General features: G+C 37.5%; 1 protein-coding gene across 5 annotated transcripts in view; it reads left to right on the top strand.

The window, feature by feature from the left end:
* Positions 1 to 74: 74 nt before the first annotated feature.
* The window catches only part of LOC109098431 (elongation of very long chain fatty acids protein 1-like), a 26,108-nt gene continuing 8,558 nt past the window's right edge, over positions 75 to 17,624 (top strand). Inside the window, exons 1-3 of one of the 5 annotated variants that reach the window (XM_019112010.2) lie at positions 293 to 502; positions 17,126 to 17,146; positions 17,323 to 17,409. The gene's annotated coding sequence lies outside the window, so the exon portion shown is untranslated. Of the gene's footprint in view, positions 94 to 291; positions 503 to 17,125; positions 17,147 to 17,187; positions 17,410 to 17,624 lie in introns of those variants that run through there. The other 4 variants (XM_042767027.1, XM_019112009.2, XM_019112011.2 and 1 more) reach the window with 4 other exon arrangements.

Raw genomic sequence — 17,624 nt, 5'->3', positions numbered from 1 at the left:
AGCCAGTGCCTACGTTTTGGGTTGAGCCTTCAACACACCTGAGGGGCAAACGCGAAAGGACAGCTGTTTTTCGGGAGCTTCGGCCTTTCACAGGTTAGTCGGGCACAGAGGAGGCAGATGTTAGCGGATAGTTCAATTATTATTATTTTTTTTTTTTTTACATGTTTGTGTGTGTGTATGGGGGTAATTTATGTATTTATTTTTTGTGGTGCCGGGTTAGATAAACACTGCAGTCGTTCATTCGCCTTGGTTCGTGTGATGACTTTTAATTCGCGCGACATCTTTAAAGAAGGACCTTTCCGTTCACACGTGGTTTTACGCAGAAAAGAGAAGAAGCACAGAAGCTTGTTTTCTCTCCGCCTCTGAAAAGCTGCTATTGGTTTAGTCTCAGCTCCCGATCGCGTAGTTTCCTGTCTTTTGTTCAGGTGTGTCGTAGAAGTCGCGATCTGAAGCTGCCAGAGGCGTTTTAACGATCTCCTGATAGCACTCGAACCCTTTACAGGTGAGTCCTAAACGATTTTGACCTCTTTCATAATTCACTTCTGCAAAAGTACATCTGTATTGCCAAAGCATTAGCTGTGTAACTGCGTAGAGTCCGAAATTATGCAATGTAAATTAGCAGTAGTGCAAATAAGTAATATGAACAAATAAAACGGAATGCAAAGTTTAAAGTAAAAATAAAATGAAAGTAAGAGTTAAATGTAACCAAAATAAATAAGTTATGAAAAATAATGACTAGCATACATTTTTATTATGATTTACAGAAGACACCCACTAAAATGGCATTCAGTGAAACAATAGTTTATATACAAAATATATATTATTATTTTTTTTATTTTTTTCAGGGATATTTATAACAACAAACATAAGATATTAAAAGACTTTAACCCATTTTCACTCATATTTTGGCTTTGTAAGTTATTTGAAACGTTAAAGCAGACACTATAATTGCATTTAATATGCTTTCTGTGTATATAAAATCACATTTGTAAATTTAATTTGATGTGTACACCAAAATGGGACGTTTCATCTTTGACTCATAGACACTGGTGATCTCCCTTTCAGAAATATTTGACCTCGGCCAGAGGTGCAGGTGACCCGTCCCTCATGGTGATGTTAAAGTAAAAGCTTGAGAAGCTTGTTTAATGACTTGTTTAGAGTGTCTACTGTACAGAAACGTGCTGCTGCATCGTGTAACGCACAGTATATTTAGTTTAGCTCAAGTTCACCATTTAATTGCTTGATGAGTGAACTGTTACTCTCTGTGTGTGCTGCCGTATTCTCCATCGAGTCAGAGATAATGTTTGTACCGAACATGAGAGAAGAGCTTCACCTCAGCTGTTAGGGTGTTGAAAGGTTGTTTCACTTGCTAAGTGTTTTGCAAGTTTCCTCTTTACAGTTCTGTTAGTTTCCGCCGAAGGGATGAATGACACCTTGCCAAGTTTTCGAGTTTAGTGAACGCCCATTAACCTTTTGCATTCTCTTTGTGGGCTGGTAAGCACTTTGTTATTATAAGAAGAAAGGTTTTCCCATAACGCTTACATTAGTCAAGTTTCACTTTATAATATATTGGTGTATGCATTGTTGGTTATATTTTAATGTGTGTGTGCAACTTAATGAACTCAAGTCCTCTTCACCTGTCAAAGGTGTCTTTGATAAGAGTCACTAGAAGATACATTTTTAAAGTCTGTCTATCTGTTTTATAAATGCATGTTTATAGATCTTATTGTAAACAGAAAACACATGCATGTGTGTAATTAAAAAAATCATTTAGGCTGCTTTTCGACCACCCTTGGAGGTACGTCACAATACAGAAGACGCTACTTCCATTTCAATGCAACTTTAATGTAAGATTCCCACTTCTTTTTTTTGTAATTTGTTCACAGAAGTGAGAAATGGGGAAGGGATGGTATGCAGTGACTAAAAAAGAATTGAAATCTTATGAGAACATAATCATCAACTTTTATTCTTCATGCAGTAGTGCAATGAACCAAATTAAATGAAAAACATGTTAAATATAAACATTTTCTCTAGTGGTCTCAGACTTTTGGTCCCACTGTATCTTAACTATGTAATTGATTTCTAATCAGATTATTGAAATTGTGATGTTTTAACTAATGGAAAACATTTGCTAACCTGATGTGATGATAATATCAGTCACTGTAACATTTTGTGATGAAGAACTACACTGGGAATGTTTGGTGCATGTGTCATTATATCAGTGTTTCGTTGCATGAGGTGTAAGCACTGACACCACACTTCTGCACTCCAAACACGTTTCTCGGCCCAGCTGAATCAAACAATTAAACTGTAGTTTCATTCCTTTCATTCCTGAAACGAGGCATTTGCCTATGACAGACTCGTTCCTCACTCATTCTTCTCATAATACAGCACTGAGTAAGATGCATCAGAGCTTTTTTTCTAATGTGACAGCTCACACACTTTCTTTTTCATGTCTCCTCGTCTAGTCTGGTATCTGGTTTCTTTCAGGGAGAGCACCTACTAAAATATTTCAGTCTATCCTTTTTAAATAAGCAACCTTAAAGGGATAGTTCACCCAAAAATGAAAATTAAGTCATCACTTACTACACCCTTGTGTTGTTCTAATGCTGTATTCCCTTCTTTCTTTTTCGGACAACAAAAATTTTGTTCAAAGTAAAATGGTCATTTATGATTTCTCATTTATTTATAAATAAATCAGTAAAAATCTGGTCTCTATTGACTTCCATAGTTTTTGGTTGCTATTCATTTTAATTGCGTCAATACTTCTTTTGGAATAATTAGTCATAATTTTAAAACACGGTTTGGGTGAGTAAATGGTCACAGTTTTAATTTTTTGGGTCAAGTTTCTGTTACCAAGGTTGCATTGGCTGTTGAATTGAGCACCTGTCTTGACAGATTAGTTTTGCGTTTTTGAGGTTTTGGAGGCCTGACAGGGGCTATGTGTCTGACTGGTTGGGCTTTGGGTTATTTTGGTGCAGCGATGAATTATATGTGTGAAATGTTTTCTTTCATGTATCACAGAAATGGATAAATACCTGTTTGCACTCTGGTTCTGTATGTTCATATACCACTGACAGGTTGATTTAACTTGTTTAATGCAACAATGCCTGCCAAAGGTCTTTGTTGAAATGTTACAAGACCCTTCACAGCCAAGATTATGCAAAACATTTGTATCTGGGCATTATCGTTATTAAAGGTTACCATGGTTCCATGGTGCTTTGTTATTAGATGAGCCATTTGTTGAAAAGCCCTTCGTGAGATGCAACAAGGAGTTTGTGAAACATGAGAGCATTTTTTTCCCCTTTGCACTTGAAACAAACGCACATTCTTAATCCAACCAATACTGGTTTGCTGGTCTTACCTGGTTTGAGGTCAACCAGTCTGGATAACAATGTCTTCTGCTGGTTTAGCAAGCTGGTCTTCTAGCCTGACAAGCTGCAAAAAGCCCAGAATCTCTCTGAAACCACACTTGATGAGTGACGTCACATTCATTTATTTGTTTAATTGACCCAGGCCATAAGTTTATATGCTGGTTTTGCTGTATGGCCCATTCAGTTTGTTTTAAAGGGTCATGAAACCCTGTTTCAGCAGCGGTTAGTTCTCACCACTCTTTTGAAAAATGATGCAAAAATAGATGTGGTGCAGCATTTTGGATTCAGACAGTTTTATTTCACTCTCATTGAGTTCAAAGCTTCACACAAATGCATGCTGCAATTATATGCAACAGAATGAACAAAATTTATTATACATGGTTTTGTAGGCTCACAGTATGTTACACAAATACACAAATATCCTGTGACAACTAATTTAAAGGTTTTTTTAAATATAAATATAGAACTGAGTATCATTAGCATAACATTGAAAGCTAACATTGTGTTTCCTGATGATATCTCCCAAACTTAACATGTAAAGCGTGAAAAGTAACGGCCCTAGTACTGAGCCTTGAGGTACTCCATACTGCACTTGTGATCGATATGATACCTCTTCATTCAATGCTACGAACTGATGGGGGTCAGATAAGTACGATTTGAACCATGCTAATGCACTTCCACTAATGCCAACAAAGTTTTCTAGTCTATTCCAAAAAATGTTGTGGTCGATAGTGTCGAACGCAGTGCTAAGATCCAGTAGCACTAATAGAGAGATACAACCATGATCAGATGATAAGAGCAGGTCATTTGTAACTTTAATGAGAGCAGTTTCAGTACTATGATACTGTCTAAATCCTGACTGGAAATCCTCACAGATACAATTTTTCTCTCCGAGATTCAAATTTTATAAAGCTACAAGAATACTTTTTGTGTGCAAAGAAAATGTGCCTTCACAAGAGTATCATGATGCATGCGTGTGGTGCTGCTGACACAGGGCGTTCTGATGTAGAACCCGGATGCGCTGTGCCTTATTTGCAAGCTGAGGAATGCACATGCATGCATTATGGTACTGTCGTAAACGTGCAGCGAAGACTGAAAGAAATTTTTGAATGAAGTCATTATTTTTGTTTTCTTTGCACATAAAAGTATTCTCGTAGCTTCATACAATTACAGTTGAACCATTGATGTCATATGGACTATTTTAACAATGTCCTTACTGCCACAATCTGTATGCAATCTGACAATTTCAAATAGCGCAAAAAAAGCTTAAAATTAACCAGTTTTCTCCTACAATTTAAAATAATGGATGCAAGCAAGACCAAGATGGCGCCCCCCGTTGCAGACGTCTTTGTTCACACCTCTCAAGAACGTTCCCCTTTTAGTATAATTTTATTTATTATTGCGAGTAAATAATACTTTTACTTCAGAAATCCATTGGACATAGAACATATGACTGAGAGACTTTATTGAAGATTGGAATGAGATTGGAACTGTTTTTAAGTCTCCATGATTTGGATTGCATTATACACCCGGCCTCAAGTGGAGCTATCCTATCATCACCGATCTCGAATGGCCTAACCTAACCGCCAGGAAGAGTGACTGAAGCGGAGGAGAGGCAAACGAGGGGGGCTGCATGCTAGGCTAAAGGCTCGAGCAACCAGGCCACCCCTACCTAGCCTGTTACTTGCTAATGTTCGGTCGCTTCCAAACGAAATGGATGAGATCCGCACCAGTGTTTCAATTCAAAGGGAGTACAGACACTTAATATTTACTGAAACGTAGCTAAATGAGGATATTCCGGACACTGCCATCTCTTTACAAACCCACTCCGTATACCGGAGTTATCAGACAGTTGCCTCCGGTAAGAACCAAGGCGGTGGAGTCTTCATCTATGTAAACAACTCCTGGTGCTCGGATGTCAGTATTATGTACAAATACTGCTCACGCGTTATAGAACTACTGATGCTGAAATGCCGACCTTTTTACCTACCAAGAGATTTTAGTGCTACTTTTATCACAGCTGTTTACATTAAACCACAAGCGGATACACAGATGGCACTCAGTGTTATTCACTATACTATCAGCACACACAAGACCACAGACCCAGACGCTGTTTTTATTATTGCTGGGGACTTTAATCAGTGTAAACTGCATTCAGTTTTACCAGAATTTCCTCTTAACACGTCAACATTCCTACTAGAGAACAGAACACACTGGATCACGTATATACAAAGTTAAAGGGTGCTTACAAAGCTAAGACCCGACCTCATTTTGGACGCTCAGACCACAATACAATTTTTCTATATCCAACCTACAAAAAGAAGCTTAAACAGTGTGCTCTAGAAAGGAAAACCATCAGAGTGTGGTCTGAGACAGCTGAACTAACACTGAAAGACTGCCTTGCATGTACTGACTGGGATGTATTCAGAACAGCAGCAATACAACAGGACACTACAGTCAATATTGATGAATATGCATGAACTGTTACAGCGTATATCAGCACATGCATTGACAATATCATACTACTCTTCCAGTCTATGTGCTTGCTGTATGGCTTTTAAATCTGGGGGCTCTGAAGCCAACAAAAAGTCAAGATATGATGTTCGTAAAAGCATTAAATCTGCTAAAGCATCCTACAGTCAAAGACTGTAAACTGAGTAAAGTGAACTCATGCAGGGCAGCAGGTCCGGATAACATTTCAGGACGTGTGCTTAGGCTTTGTGCTTCAGAGCTGACCAGTATAACCACTGACATCTTCAATCTTTCCGTCACAATGACTATAGTCCCTGTCTGTTTCAAGTCCACCATTATCATCCCTGTCCCAAAAAAAGCCACAGATTCAAGTCTGAATGACTACAGACCTGTGGCTCTCATACCGGTTCTCATGAAGTCTTTTGAGAAACACATTCAAAGCATTGTACCAGCCACACTGGACCCTTAACAGTTTGCGTACAGGACTAAAAGATCAACAGAGGTACCATTTAATTTGCCCTTCACAAAATACTAACTCACCTGGAAAATAAAGACCGCTATGCCAGACTGCTTTTCATTGATTACAGTTCGGCATTCAACACTATCATCCCCTCCAAACTCATAAACAAGCTATATAACCTGGGCCTGCCTTCTGCACTGTTACTGGATACTGAGCTTCCTCACCAGCAGGCCTCAGCTTGTCCGCCTCAGAAAACACTCCTCCAGCACCATCATAGTGAACTCAGGCATCTCTCAGGGCTGTGTACTCAGCCCGATGCTGTACACTCTCTTCACTCATGACTGTGTTGCTAGCCATCCTAACAACCTCATCATAAAATTCGCAGATGACACCACAGTCATTGGCCTTCGATTGTTGTGGGCATGAGGAGGAGTGAGCGTGTCTATCAGCCTCTGCTGATCAGAGATGTTGAGGTTGAGAGAGTGGGCAGCTATAAGTTCCTTGGTACACACATCTGTGAGGACCTCAGATGGACCGTTAACACAATGAAACTAGTAAGTAAGGCAAATCAAAGAATGTACTTCCTGAGGAGGCTAAGGAAATTTGGCATGTCATCAGAGATTCTTCATAACTTCTATGGATGCACTGTGGAGAGTGTGTTAACTTGCTGCATTGCTGTGTGGTTTGGCAACAGCACAACACATGACAGAAAGGCTTTACAGGGGGTCATAAACCTGGCCCGGAAAATCACAGGGACTGATCTCCCCTCACTGCAGGACATATACAATAAAAGGATCTCCAAATGGGCTTGCAACATCATTAAAGACACCACCCATCCCATCCACAATTTCTTCACCCTCATGAAATCTGGCAAGCGGTACCGGAGCACTGCGCCCAGAACATCCAGACTCCAGAACAGTTTTTACCCCCCGTTCATTAGAGTGATAAATAGTCAAAACCCACTGCCACTTCCACCTGTATCATCAGGATAAATTCAGCCACGTTACCTGCTGGACCTTCATACACTCATAACGCATCCGACAATCATTTACAGTTTAAACACTAGTCTTTACACTAACACTTTATCACCACTTGAAACTTTAAAATTGTCACCTTATTGCTACTTGCACTGCACATTTTTACTTTGAAGAATTTTTTATTGACCGTTGTTTTTGTAATTAGCATACGGCTCTCTTTTTCTTTTCTTTTCCATCACTTTCTTATTTAATGTTATTATTATTTATATTTTTACTTTACTGCATATTCTATAGTTTTTACGTATTTTGTATTGTCCATGTAAGTTAAATTTGTTCCCCTTCTACCCTGTCATTCTCGAGGGGAGTAAACAAAGTAAGAATTTCATTGTACTATAGTACATATGACAGTAAAGCTCTTGAATCTTGCTAACATTGGCCAAGTACACACTGTTAAGATTCAGGGGTCACATTTGCATTTAAATACAGTATTTATTCTCTTAAATTATTGTTCATGTGTACGGAACAGAACTCAACTCTCGAAACTGCATGATTTACACCATGGTAACCATAGCAACATTCTGGCGTCTCACGCATTTGGTGTCCACTGTTTTTAAAAAATGTATACAACCGCTACCAAGGAGTCGTTATTTTCAGTGATTTTTAACTATTCCACCGTCAGCAGAACCGTCTTGTTTTATGTTTGGAAGGCTATTTCGCAGAGCGTGCTCTTGAAGGGTTGCCATGTCCACTTCTTATAAGCAATACTAATGGTGCTAAAGTCCAAATGTACCCTGTGATTACTTGGACTGTACATACAGAAAAGACAAAATGCGTCATTAACAACTAGCTGCTCACTTCAGTTCCGTATACACTGCATAAAATTTCCGTAAATGCAATTGTCGTTATCTGAATTTTTCGTGAGACTGTTTAGTTGCAGAATGCGCGTTACTTAATTTAGCTGCAGTGTGTATGTGCCCTCTGTCTTCTATGATGTGCAACTCGCATACACATGAAAAATATCAGAAAGTATGGTTTAGTGTTTCATGACCCTTTAAAAAAACTCATTGGCTTTTTTTTTATTTATTATTTTTTTTAAATAAATTTTCAGAAACCTGAGCTACTTGCAGCCAAACTGGTTCCTTTTTGATGGCATTTTGCATGAGTGAATATTTCACCCAGTCATTTACTTGCACAGTGTACATGTTTCTTGCTGTATAAGCAGTCAGGCCAGTAAGAGTGGTTTTGCTAACAGGGGCTGTGCGTATTAGTTTCCACCTCTCTGTTCACACCTGCAGTTTCCTCAAGCACCCCTCCAAACTGAACACTACCCTGTGGAGCAGCACAGGCTGACAGAACGTATTACAATAACCTCAGCACATTCCCATATTTATTAACCACTCCGTAAACACACCACAATGCATTGTGCTAATTATTCTGTGACCTTTAGAGCAGTTTACATTTTAATATCCCCATTAACATAATGACACTGCATTGGTGAAAATTCAAGGTTCATTTAAGCAGCTGAATATTAGCATAAGAAAGATCAATTTTTTTAAAATGATGTTAGAATGACCACTTTCAAAAATTTGTGTTGAAAAAATATTTTTGTAGCGCAGTATAGTTGTCATTATTTTAATTATTACTAAATAAAATATTACTAAACAGGAAATAATCCTGTTGTAATGTTTAATTGTAAAATAAAATATGTAAGTAATCTAATATAAAAGTAATTTATTCTACAACTGTAAAATTGCAATACTGTTATTTTAATGTCTTAATTTCTTCATTTTCAAATGTTAAACCATTGGAAACATTGCTCTTTTGCTGACATCAGTTTATAAGAGCTTCTCATTACCAGTTTGGGAAGATGGTTGATGTATGTTGTGTATAATTAATCACAGTCTTCGTGTTTTATTAATTGCACTAAGCCATTTTGTGATTTCTGTCCCACTTCTATCCCCACCTAGCTAAATCTCACTATAGTCTTTAGTGATTGAAAACCTCCTTATTTATTTTTGATATAGAAATAATCTAGTGTAGTCTAATATGAAGTGAAAAATAATGACAGGACAACATATTGATCCTAACGGAAAGCAACTGTACTGCCAAGTTGCTCCTCATGTGAACGCAGACACACCCTCACCTCGGCAGATCTCTTAACACCTACACAGAGAACATTTGTAATGGGATAGTCCCAGATTTCACTGGTGTGGTGAGTGGAAGGCCAGGAGTGTTTCTGTTTAGAAAGTTTTAGTTGAAAAAAAAAAAGGGGGCCTGGTTGAGCTGTAAAAGGAATTTCCTGATGAAACTTGTCATTTACAGGTATGTAATAATACAAATACAAACGCAAAAGCTATAGAAACTTGAGTAATGCCTTTTCTGTCAGGCCTTTCGAGTTTTAGGTCTTGTCTGGCTGGACCAGAGTAATTTCCTTGTCTTTGAACGAGAGCTGTACTGTCTGTTCCTCTCGCAGATTAAACGTCTGATAGTAATTTTAATATAATATACTATAAACAAATATACATACTATACATATACATACATATAACACAGAAATGTTATATCAGTCAAAATTAATAATACTTATCTTGATGTTAGTGCATTTTGCCTTTTAGGGCAGAATATATTCCTTTATCCTAATTCCTTTTACTAACAGCTGTATATATGAGGTTTCTAGTCTGATGTGGTGTCAGGATCCATTGTGTCTCTGCGTGCAACTGTGGATGCTTCTGTGTTTGTGTCAGTTACAGTTGATCTAAAACTAGGGGAATAAGAAATCAGGGCATACCCAAAAAAAGAGAGGCTGAATTAAATGCTTTAACCTGACCGTTCTTCTTGTGGCCTAGTTCTGTTTCAGAACTGCTTGCATGCACACACTCTCAGCGGAGCCAGTGAGGTGAGCGTTTCTCGGCTGGAGAACTGAACACCTTTTACCACTTCTGAGAATGTAGATTCATTTGACTCAGTGAAACGTCACTTTCATGCGGGGGTGGTTAAATTCCATGTGCTGTGTAAACATCTCCTCTCTTCTACCTTGAGTGTTTTCTGGTCCTGACAAGATGCTTGAAGAAGGTTCAAATTTTTCACATTTTACTGTGATGGCGATTTCCGTGCATTTCCAGTACAGCTTGTTCGGCCAGCAGGAGGTGCAGAGATTTAATGAGAAACTTTCTCTCTGACACACTATGGTAGAAAAGCATACTAACATAATGCTCCTACAATTTTTGCTGTATGTATTGTATATACAGTACTCTGTGCACAGTATGCAAATTGTATGTATCTATGAAATACAAGGATTACACATTTTGCAAAATGTGAGGTAACAACAGAGAGTAATACTGTATCCCACATACAGTGGAGATCAAAATTAGAGAACAATCTATAAATACTTGATTTTTTTTCTGAAATATCAATCTTCATCACTTAAAATTTGAAGTGATGTTAGTTATGTGTTACAGTGGAGGGTTACAGCTGTCAGAAACTAGTAGGAAGTGTAGAGGCTCTTGCTTTGAATGTCTTCAGCACATCTGTGTCCGCAGGACATCACTAGTTTCTCACACTGTGCTGCTGTGATCTTGGTCCACTCTTCTTCTATTCTCTTCCAAAGTTGGGTGACTGTAGTGGGTTTGTTTGCCATAACTTTGTCGCCAAGGATTTTCCCGAGATTTTCTGTTGGGTTTAGATCAGGACTCTGGGCCGGCCATTTCATTATTTTAGTTTTTTCATTTTTTAAAGGAACTGCTTTACCTGTTTTGCAATGTGACAGAGACCTGGTCCTTTTTTACATTTCCAGGTTTCTCCGCAGCAGAAGTTGTCATACTTGGGTAAACGTCTATAGCGGTGAATGGGAGACTTACCACAAATATCTTTTTTGCATTCTCATTTGTTTAAATAGCAAAAGAAAAACTCCATGATGGTGTTTTCACGACATTCAAAGAAAAAAAAAATACAAATTAAATAGTGAGAGACTGATAATGGCAGTCAGTAGAGAGAACGATGTCAAAAATAAACCATCACTCCCATATACACTGTATAAGAAACACCCTTACATTAGCATTAACTATTTTTTTGTAATTTGATGCAAAGGTAATATAGTACAAAGTATAGTGTTATTTTTTTTTTAATTTTTTTTTTTTTTTTTTTTTTTTTTTTTAAATTAAAATATATAAAACTTTGGAGGATTTACGTTGAAATGTTATCACAGTCTTGTGAAAGGGTCCATTGACTGGCATGAAAATTGCAGACTGATTGGGGGATGCTTGCAGGGAAGGAACCGCATGTTGCTGGAGGAGGTTCTGATAAACATTTGCATTCACTCTGACATGAAGCTGTGTAAGAGGCCCAACTCTTGCTGCAAAAAACATCCCCCAAACCATGACGCTTCCTCCTCCACCTTTCACTGACTTCTTTATGCACTCACCACTAAAGTGAACTTTAGAAATACTAGCCTTTTGATTCTTTCTGCTGATGAGAGGCTTCGTCACTGCAGAGTGCACTTTCAGTCTGATTTCTCTTAAACGTGCCGAGACAGATCCATACCCTGGTTATCACTGAACTGGCGAGCAATTCCAGCTGCAGTGTTGAACCGATTCCCCATTGATAGTCTCTGCTTTATCCTGTCTTTTCCTGCATTTGTCTTACATGGACGACCAGCCTTTTTGAGGGACTTTAATGAATTAATGTCATTGTAAAGCTGCAATATTCTAGAAATCAGCAGTTTTGGAATGGCCAGCTTCTCTTGCAGTGGCTGAAAGGGTCTGTCACAGGCTTTCAGTCACCTTAGAGCGGCCCGGCATCTTGCAATCTCAGTGAAAATTGGAGGAATGCTGCCAGTTAAATAGGGTTTGTCATATAATGAGGAAAATTAGCAATAACTTAGAGGTTTCTGTAAGTGAGTATGCTCTGATTTTGATCAGAGTTCTTTTTCAAATCTCATTTGTTTATATATATATATATATATATATATATATATTATATATATATATATATATATATATATATATATATATATATATATATATATATATATATATATATATATATATATATATATATATATATATATTTGTATGCCAGTTTACTACTTACATACTACTTATCCTTAAGGAGGTTGATAGACCGGTCCAACAGGATTGAACAGTCCGAGACACTGATCTCCTGTTTACAATAAGTCTCTAATTATTTGTATTGTATCGGTGAACTTGTCTGAGAGCACATCTCGGGGATCTCACCTTTCACCGACTTGACATCCGGCGGCCCTCTAGTTCTGCTTAGCAGTTGTGTCCATTTAAGCTGCGGTCACCGGGGAAAATAAACACTCATGTGAGGAATCTTTGTGCTTCTGCTAATGTGTAAAAATGATATTGATTTCCCAATAGACCGTCTGTAGACCGTACACTGTGGTTTGTTTTAATCTGTTGATGATTACTCTCCAGCCCTACACCCGTGGAGCAAGACCAAACCTGAATATGTCTTCATAAATCCTCACAGGTTTTCATATTTGGTGTGGTCTTGTGTAAAGCTTTCAGCAGTGAATCACAAGTTTGTTTCACCACTTTGGTCAAATGAGATGGCATGTGGGAATCCTGAGGTAGTTCTGCACTGCGCTTTCTTAATGCTCTTGTTCTCATTGTTAGTCATCAAATCAGATCCGTGTGTTTACTTTCTGGTGTGTAGCTGCGTTGGTTGTTGAAGTATTGGGTGTCAGTAAGTGACTGAAGGTTGTATATCACGTTATTTTGAGAGGCCCTTACCACCATCACCGTCCTGTGTAACGTATGGAAAGCTGAGCATGTGATTGTATGTATTATAAATCTAGGAAAATAGCTGTTGTCATCTAATTCTTACTCACTATGTCATGTGGTTTATGATGTCAACTATGCATGACTTAATAAATCAAAAGCTTTATTTTTATGCCAGTTTTACAAATGAGGATGTCCCAAAAGGGTGGTTTTTGGAGATTTTATCAGGTTTAGCTCACTTTTGGGTATAACGTTATCCCCAAAATATGGTTAAATAGGTACACGTACACACACACACACACACACACACACACACACACACACACACACACACAGTGCCGTTCAAAAGTTTGGGATCAGTAAGATTTTTTTATGTGTTTTACAGTCTCTTCTGCGCATCACAGCTGCATTTATTTGATCAGAAATACAGAAAAGAAAACAGTAATATTGTTGTGTATTATTATTATTTTTTATAATGGTTTTTTTTTTTTTTAATATTTTTTATATTATTTTATTCTTGTGATCAAAGCTGAATTTCCAGCATCATTACTCCAGCCTTCAGTGTCACATGATCCTTTAGAAATCATTCTAATATGCTGATTTATTATCAATATTGGAAACCATTTTGCTGCTTCATATTTTTAGGAACCTCTGATACTTTTTTCAGGATACTTTGATGAATAAAAAGTTAAAAAGAACAGCATTCATTTCAAAATAGAAATCTTTTGTAACGATAAACACTACTGTTCACAAGTTTGGGTCAGTATTATTTATCTTTTTTTTATGAACAAAATTAATGATTTTATTCAGCAAGGATGTGTTAAATTTAATAAAAAGTGCTGAAGACTAAAATATATATATATATATTCTATTTTTATTTATTTTCCCCCCATTTAAAAATATTATATCATTATTTAAGGATTAAAAAATAAAGCATGATGTGTGCATGCTGATCAATGGGACTAAGGCTATTTAATTTCAAACCTGATCTGTTTTATGTAGCTTGAAGAGCAAATACAGAGAAACATTTATGCAGTTTTAAAAATAATTAATGAAGGCATTCATATTTGACATCATAAACATTTCAGTGTGCAGATTATTTTTCATTGTTTATTATTAGTTTAAATTGTGACTTCTTGTGGCAGTTCATTAAACTATGGGCAGTGCTTCAAATGCAGAATTTGATGAAATCTGCATCTGTATTTGATGTTGCATATTCAAGATTAAGCCTGAGATATTTCAAATCAACTTTGGTTTTGAACACACCCTGGCCTATACTATGAATGTTAGCTTGAGAATTTGCTTTTATTCAAATGGATTATGCAACCTGTTTCTGAATATTTGTATGAACTAAAAAAAGAATGCGGTCATTTTGTAATGATGTTCAAACCAACTGTAGACAGTGGGTATAGAAAAGAATCACTCCCCTTTAAAATAATCACATTTTGTCCGCCTGAAATGAAGGCGGACCTAGTTTTTGTTTTATCCAGCTGTATTTACTCAGTGCAACTTATAACAATATAGCACCAACATGTTTGAACAAAATAAAAAACAGAATCAGTGAGTTGGAAAAAGGATCACCCCCCTCCTAAAAATTATTTGTTAACTCAATCAGATGTAGCTAATTGTCTTCTCAATGGCACACAAAGCTGTAGGAATGTAGGAATGCTGTTATGTGGATGCTGAGCTGTGTTGGATATCTGCCAGACGTATCATTTGGTGTTGAGCCCAACAAATTCAATTTTAGTCTCCTCTGCCTCAGAATCTTCAAGGTGCATCTTAGCAAAGCTCAGTTGTGACTGCATGAGGCCTTTTCTTCAACCCTCCCATACAAGCCAGATGTGTGGAGAATTTGTGATATTGTTGTCACGTGCACACAATGATCACTCTTTGTCATGAATTCCTGCAGCTGCTTTAGAGTTGCTGTAGGCCTCTTGGTCTCCTCTCTGACCAGTTTCCTCCATCTCTTTTATCCAGTTTGGAGCGACGTCCTGATCCAGGGAGGGTCTGTGTCGTATCAAACACCTTCCACTTCTTAATAATAGACTTCATTGTGCTTCTAGGCACTGACAAAGCCTTTGAAATTTGTTTGTATCCATTTCCTGACTTGTTCCTGTCCACAACTTTATTCTTGAGATCTTTTGACAGTGCTTTGCCACACATAGTTGATGGTTTGCTTCAGTTGCACTACCAAGGACTGATACACTCCAGGAAAGCTCTTTTCATGCTGAGCTGATCAAAATGAGCACAGCTGATCACAGCTGAAAGTCAAATGGCTTTGTGTCCCATTGAGAAGGTGATTAGCTACACCGGATTTAGAAGGGAGGCGATCCTTTTTCCAAGTGATTCAGTCTTTTAAAAAAAATTTCTGACATGCTGGTGTTGTATCTTTCACTTGGATGTTATAAGTTGCACTGAATAAATGAGTAAAGGGGGATGATTCTTTTCTATACCCACTGTGTGTTTCACATTTTATGCAGATTTCTTTTCTGACTGGACGTAGTTCCCATTATTTGCATGAACATGGCATCTTAGCTTTTAGATTTAGCTTATGCAAAGCAAACACGTATGCTTACTGAGGGCCGTGCTCTTGTTCGTCTGGAGGAGGTTTTTGTATTTGTGAGGGTTAGTGATGTTATAGATGCTGGCTTTGTGTTGCAGGGTGTGTTTCTCTGCTCCCCTTCTGGTTAGAGCGGGTGGTGTACAACAATAGCCCCCTTCATCATTACAGAATTGCACTGATTTCTCGCCTCGGCTTGTGAATAATATTATAGGCGCGGGCTGGGGGAAAAGCAGCAGTCCAGGCCACTTACATTATTACAGTAAACGCACTGTACTGTATATTGGGGATGATATTGTTGGTGATATTGTGATTATTTTGATTTTCCAGGTCATGTCACTAGTTTTTTGGTCTTGTGCAGCTCTCATGGAAAATGTATAATTCAGTGTGAACTACCTTAATAACATCTGTAGTAAAATCAGTGTTAAAAATAATGTTTGATTCATTTGTGTGAGTCAGTTCAAACTGATTCAAGTATTTGTTTGCATCATCACTCTGAAAAGTTCAATGTTTCTGCATTGTATTTTTCATGATTTAAAATGTATTAACAAGGTTAATTTTTGTTATATTAGTAGATATATGAATATAAATAATCATTCTTGTTTATTTAGTGAAAAAATAATGCCTTGATTATTTTCTGCTATTTGTTTTAAACGATAATCTATTCTGCTGCAAAAACACTCTTTTAGAATTTTCAAAGAATAGACTAATACTGATTAGAGAGATTTATTTTTATACTAAATATTTTCATGAGTTCAAATAGATGCTGTTCTTTTGATCGTCATATTCATCAAAGTCTCCTCGAAAATTTTTTTATCAGTTTCCACAGAAAAATTAAGCAGCACAGCACAACTCTTTTGAACATAATACGAAAGGTTTCTTAATCATCAAATCATTAGAATGAATTCTGGATGATCATGTGACACTTAAAGGGATACTCCACCCCAAAATGAAAATTTTGTCATTAATCACTTACCCCCATGTCGTTCCAAACACGTAAAAGCTCCGTTCGTCTTGGGAACACAATTTAAGATATTTTGGATGAAAACCGGGAGGCTTGTGACTGTCCCATAGACTGCCAAATAAATAACTGTGTCAAGGTCCATAAAAGATATGAAAGTCGTCGTCAGAATACTCCATCTGCCATCAGACGTGCAATCTGGGTTATATGACGTGACAGGAACACTTTTTGTAAGCGAAGAAAACAAAAATAACGACTTTATTACCAATTAGACTGTTGACAAAGGAATTATTGAATAAAGTCGTTATTTTTGTTTTCTTCGCTTACAAAAAGTGTTCACAACAATAAATGGCCAGTTTTCTATTTTAATATATTTTAAAATGTATTTCAGATTATAGTAATATTTGCTGTATTTTGGAGTCAAATCAATACAGTCTTGATGAACAAAAGAGACTTATTTAAAATACATAAAATTATTATTATTTTTTATATATATATCTTTTTTTCTTAATCCGTTCCAGTTTTTGGAACACTAACCGTATCACTGCAGCCTCTCTCTCTCTCTCTCTCTCTCTCTCAGAGCCAGTTATTCATCCACAGAGTGAGTCAGGGTGGGAGGGACCGGGAGGCCAGCCGTACCAGTCACACCATCATTTCTCTAACACACACACTTATCCTCTGTCTTTCCTTCCACTTCTCCTTCTCTCTTCCTGCCCTCTCTCTCTCTCTGCCTCTCCCTCTCTCCACTACCGCTGCCCTGGCTTCTTTCTCTATCAGCAGTGAGAGGGGCAGACACTGAAAGGAAGATAAGAGTCGGGCTGCTGGCACTGATCAGGACTCTCAGAGGAAGCAGGAGGATATAAGGTGAGCCGCTGGTTTAGATTAGCATTTTTCCGTTACTACTTTTCCTACGCAGACTGTAGTCGTTCAGTGCTTTCACTTACAATAAAGTGGAGTCATCGCAAACGGTTTTTATGGCATGATACTTCTCTTCCTTTTGTTATTATTAACTCTAAACATGTTCCTTTTTTTCGGCGCATGATTCACTCACAGGATGCCTGTCGCCGCAGCCTGTGTGT

The sequence above is a fragment of the Cyprinus carpio genome, chromosome A11, assembly GCF_018340385.1.
Source record: "Cyprinus carpio isolate SPL01 chromosome A11, ASM1834038v1, whole genome shotgun sequence".
Classification (NCBI taxonomy): Eukaryota; Metazoa; Chordata; class Actinopteri; order Cypriniformes; family Cyprinidae; genus Cyprinus; species Cyprinus carpio.
The sequence above is the reverse complement of the archived record's forward strand: the minus strand, read 5'-3'. Positions and strand labels throughout refer to the sequence as shown.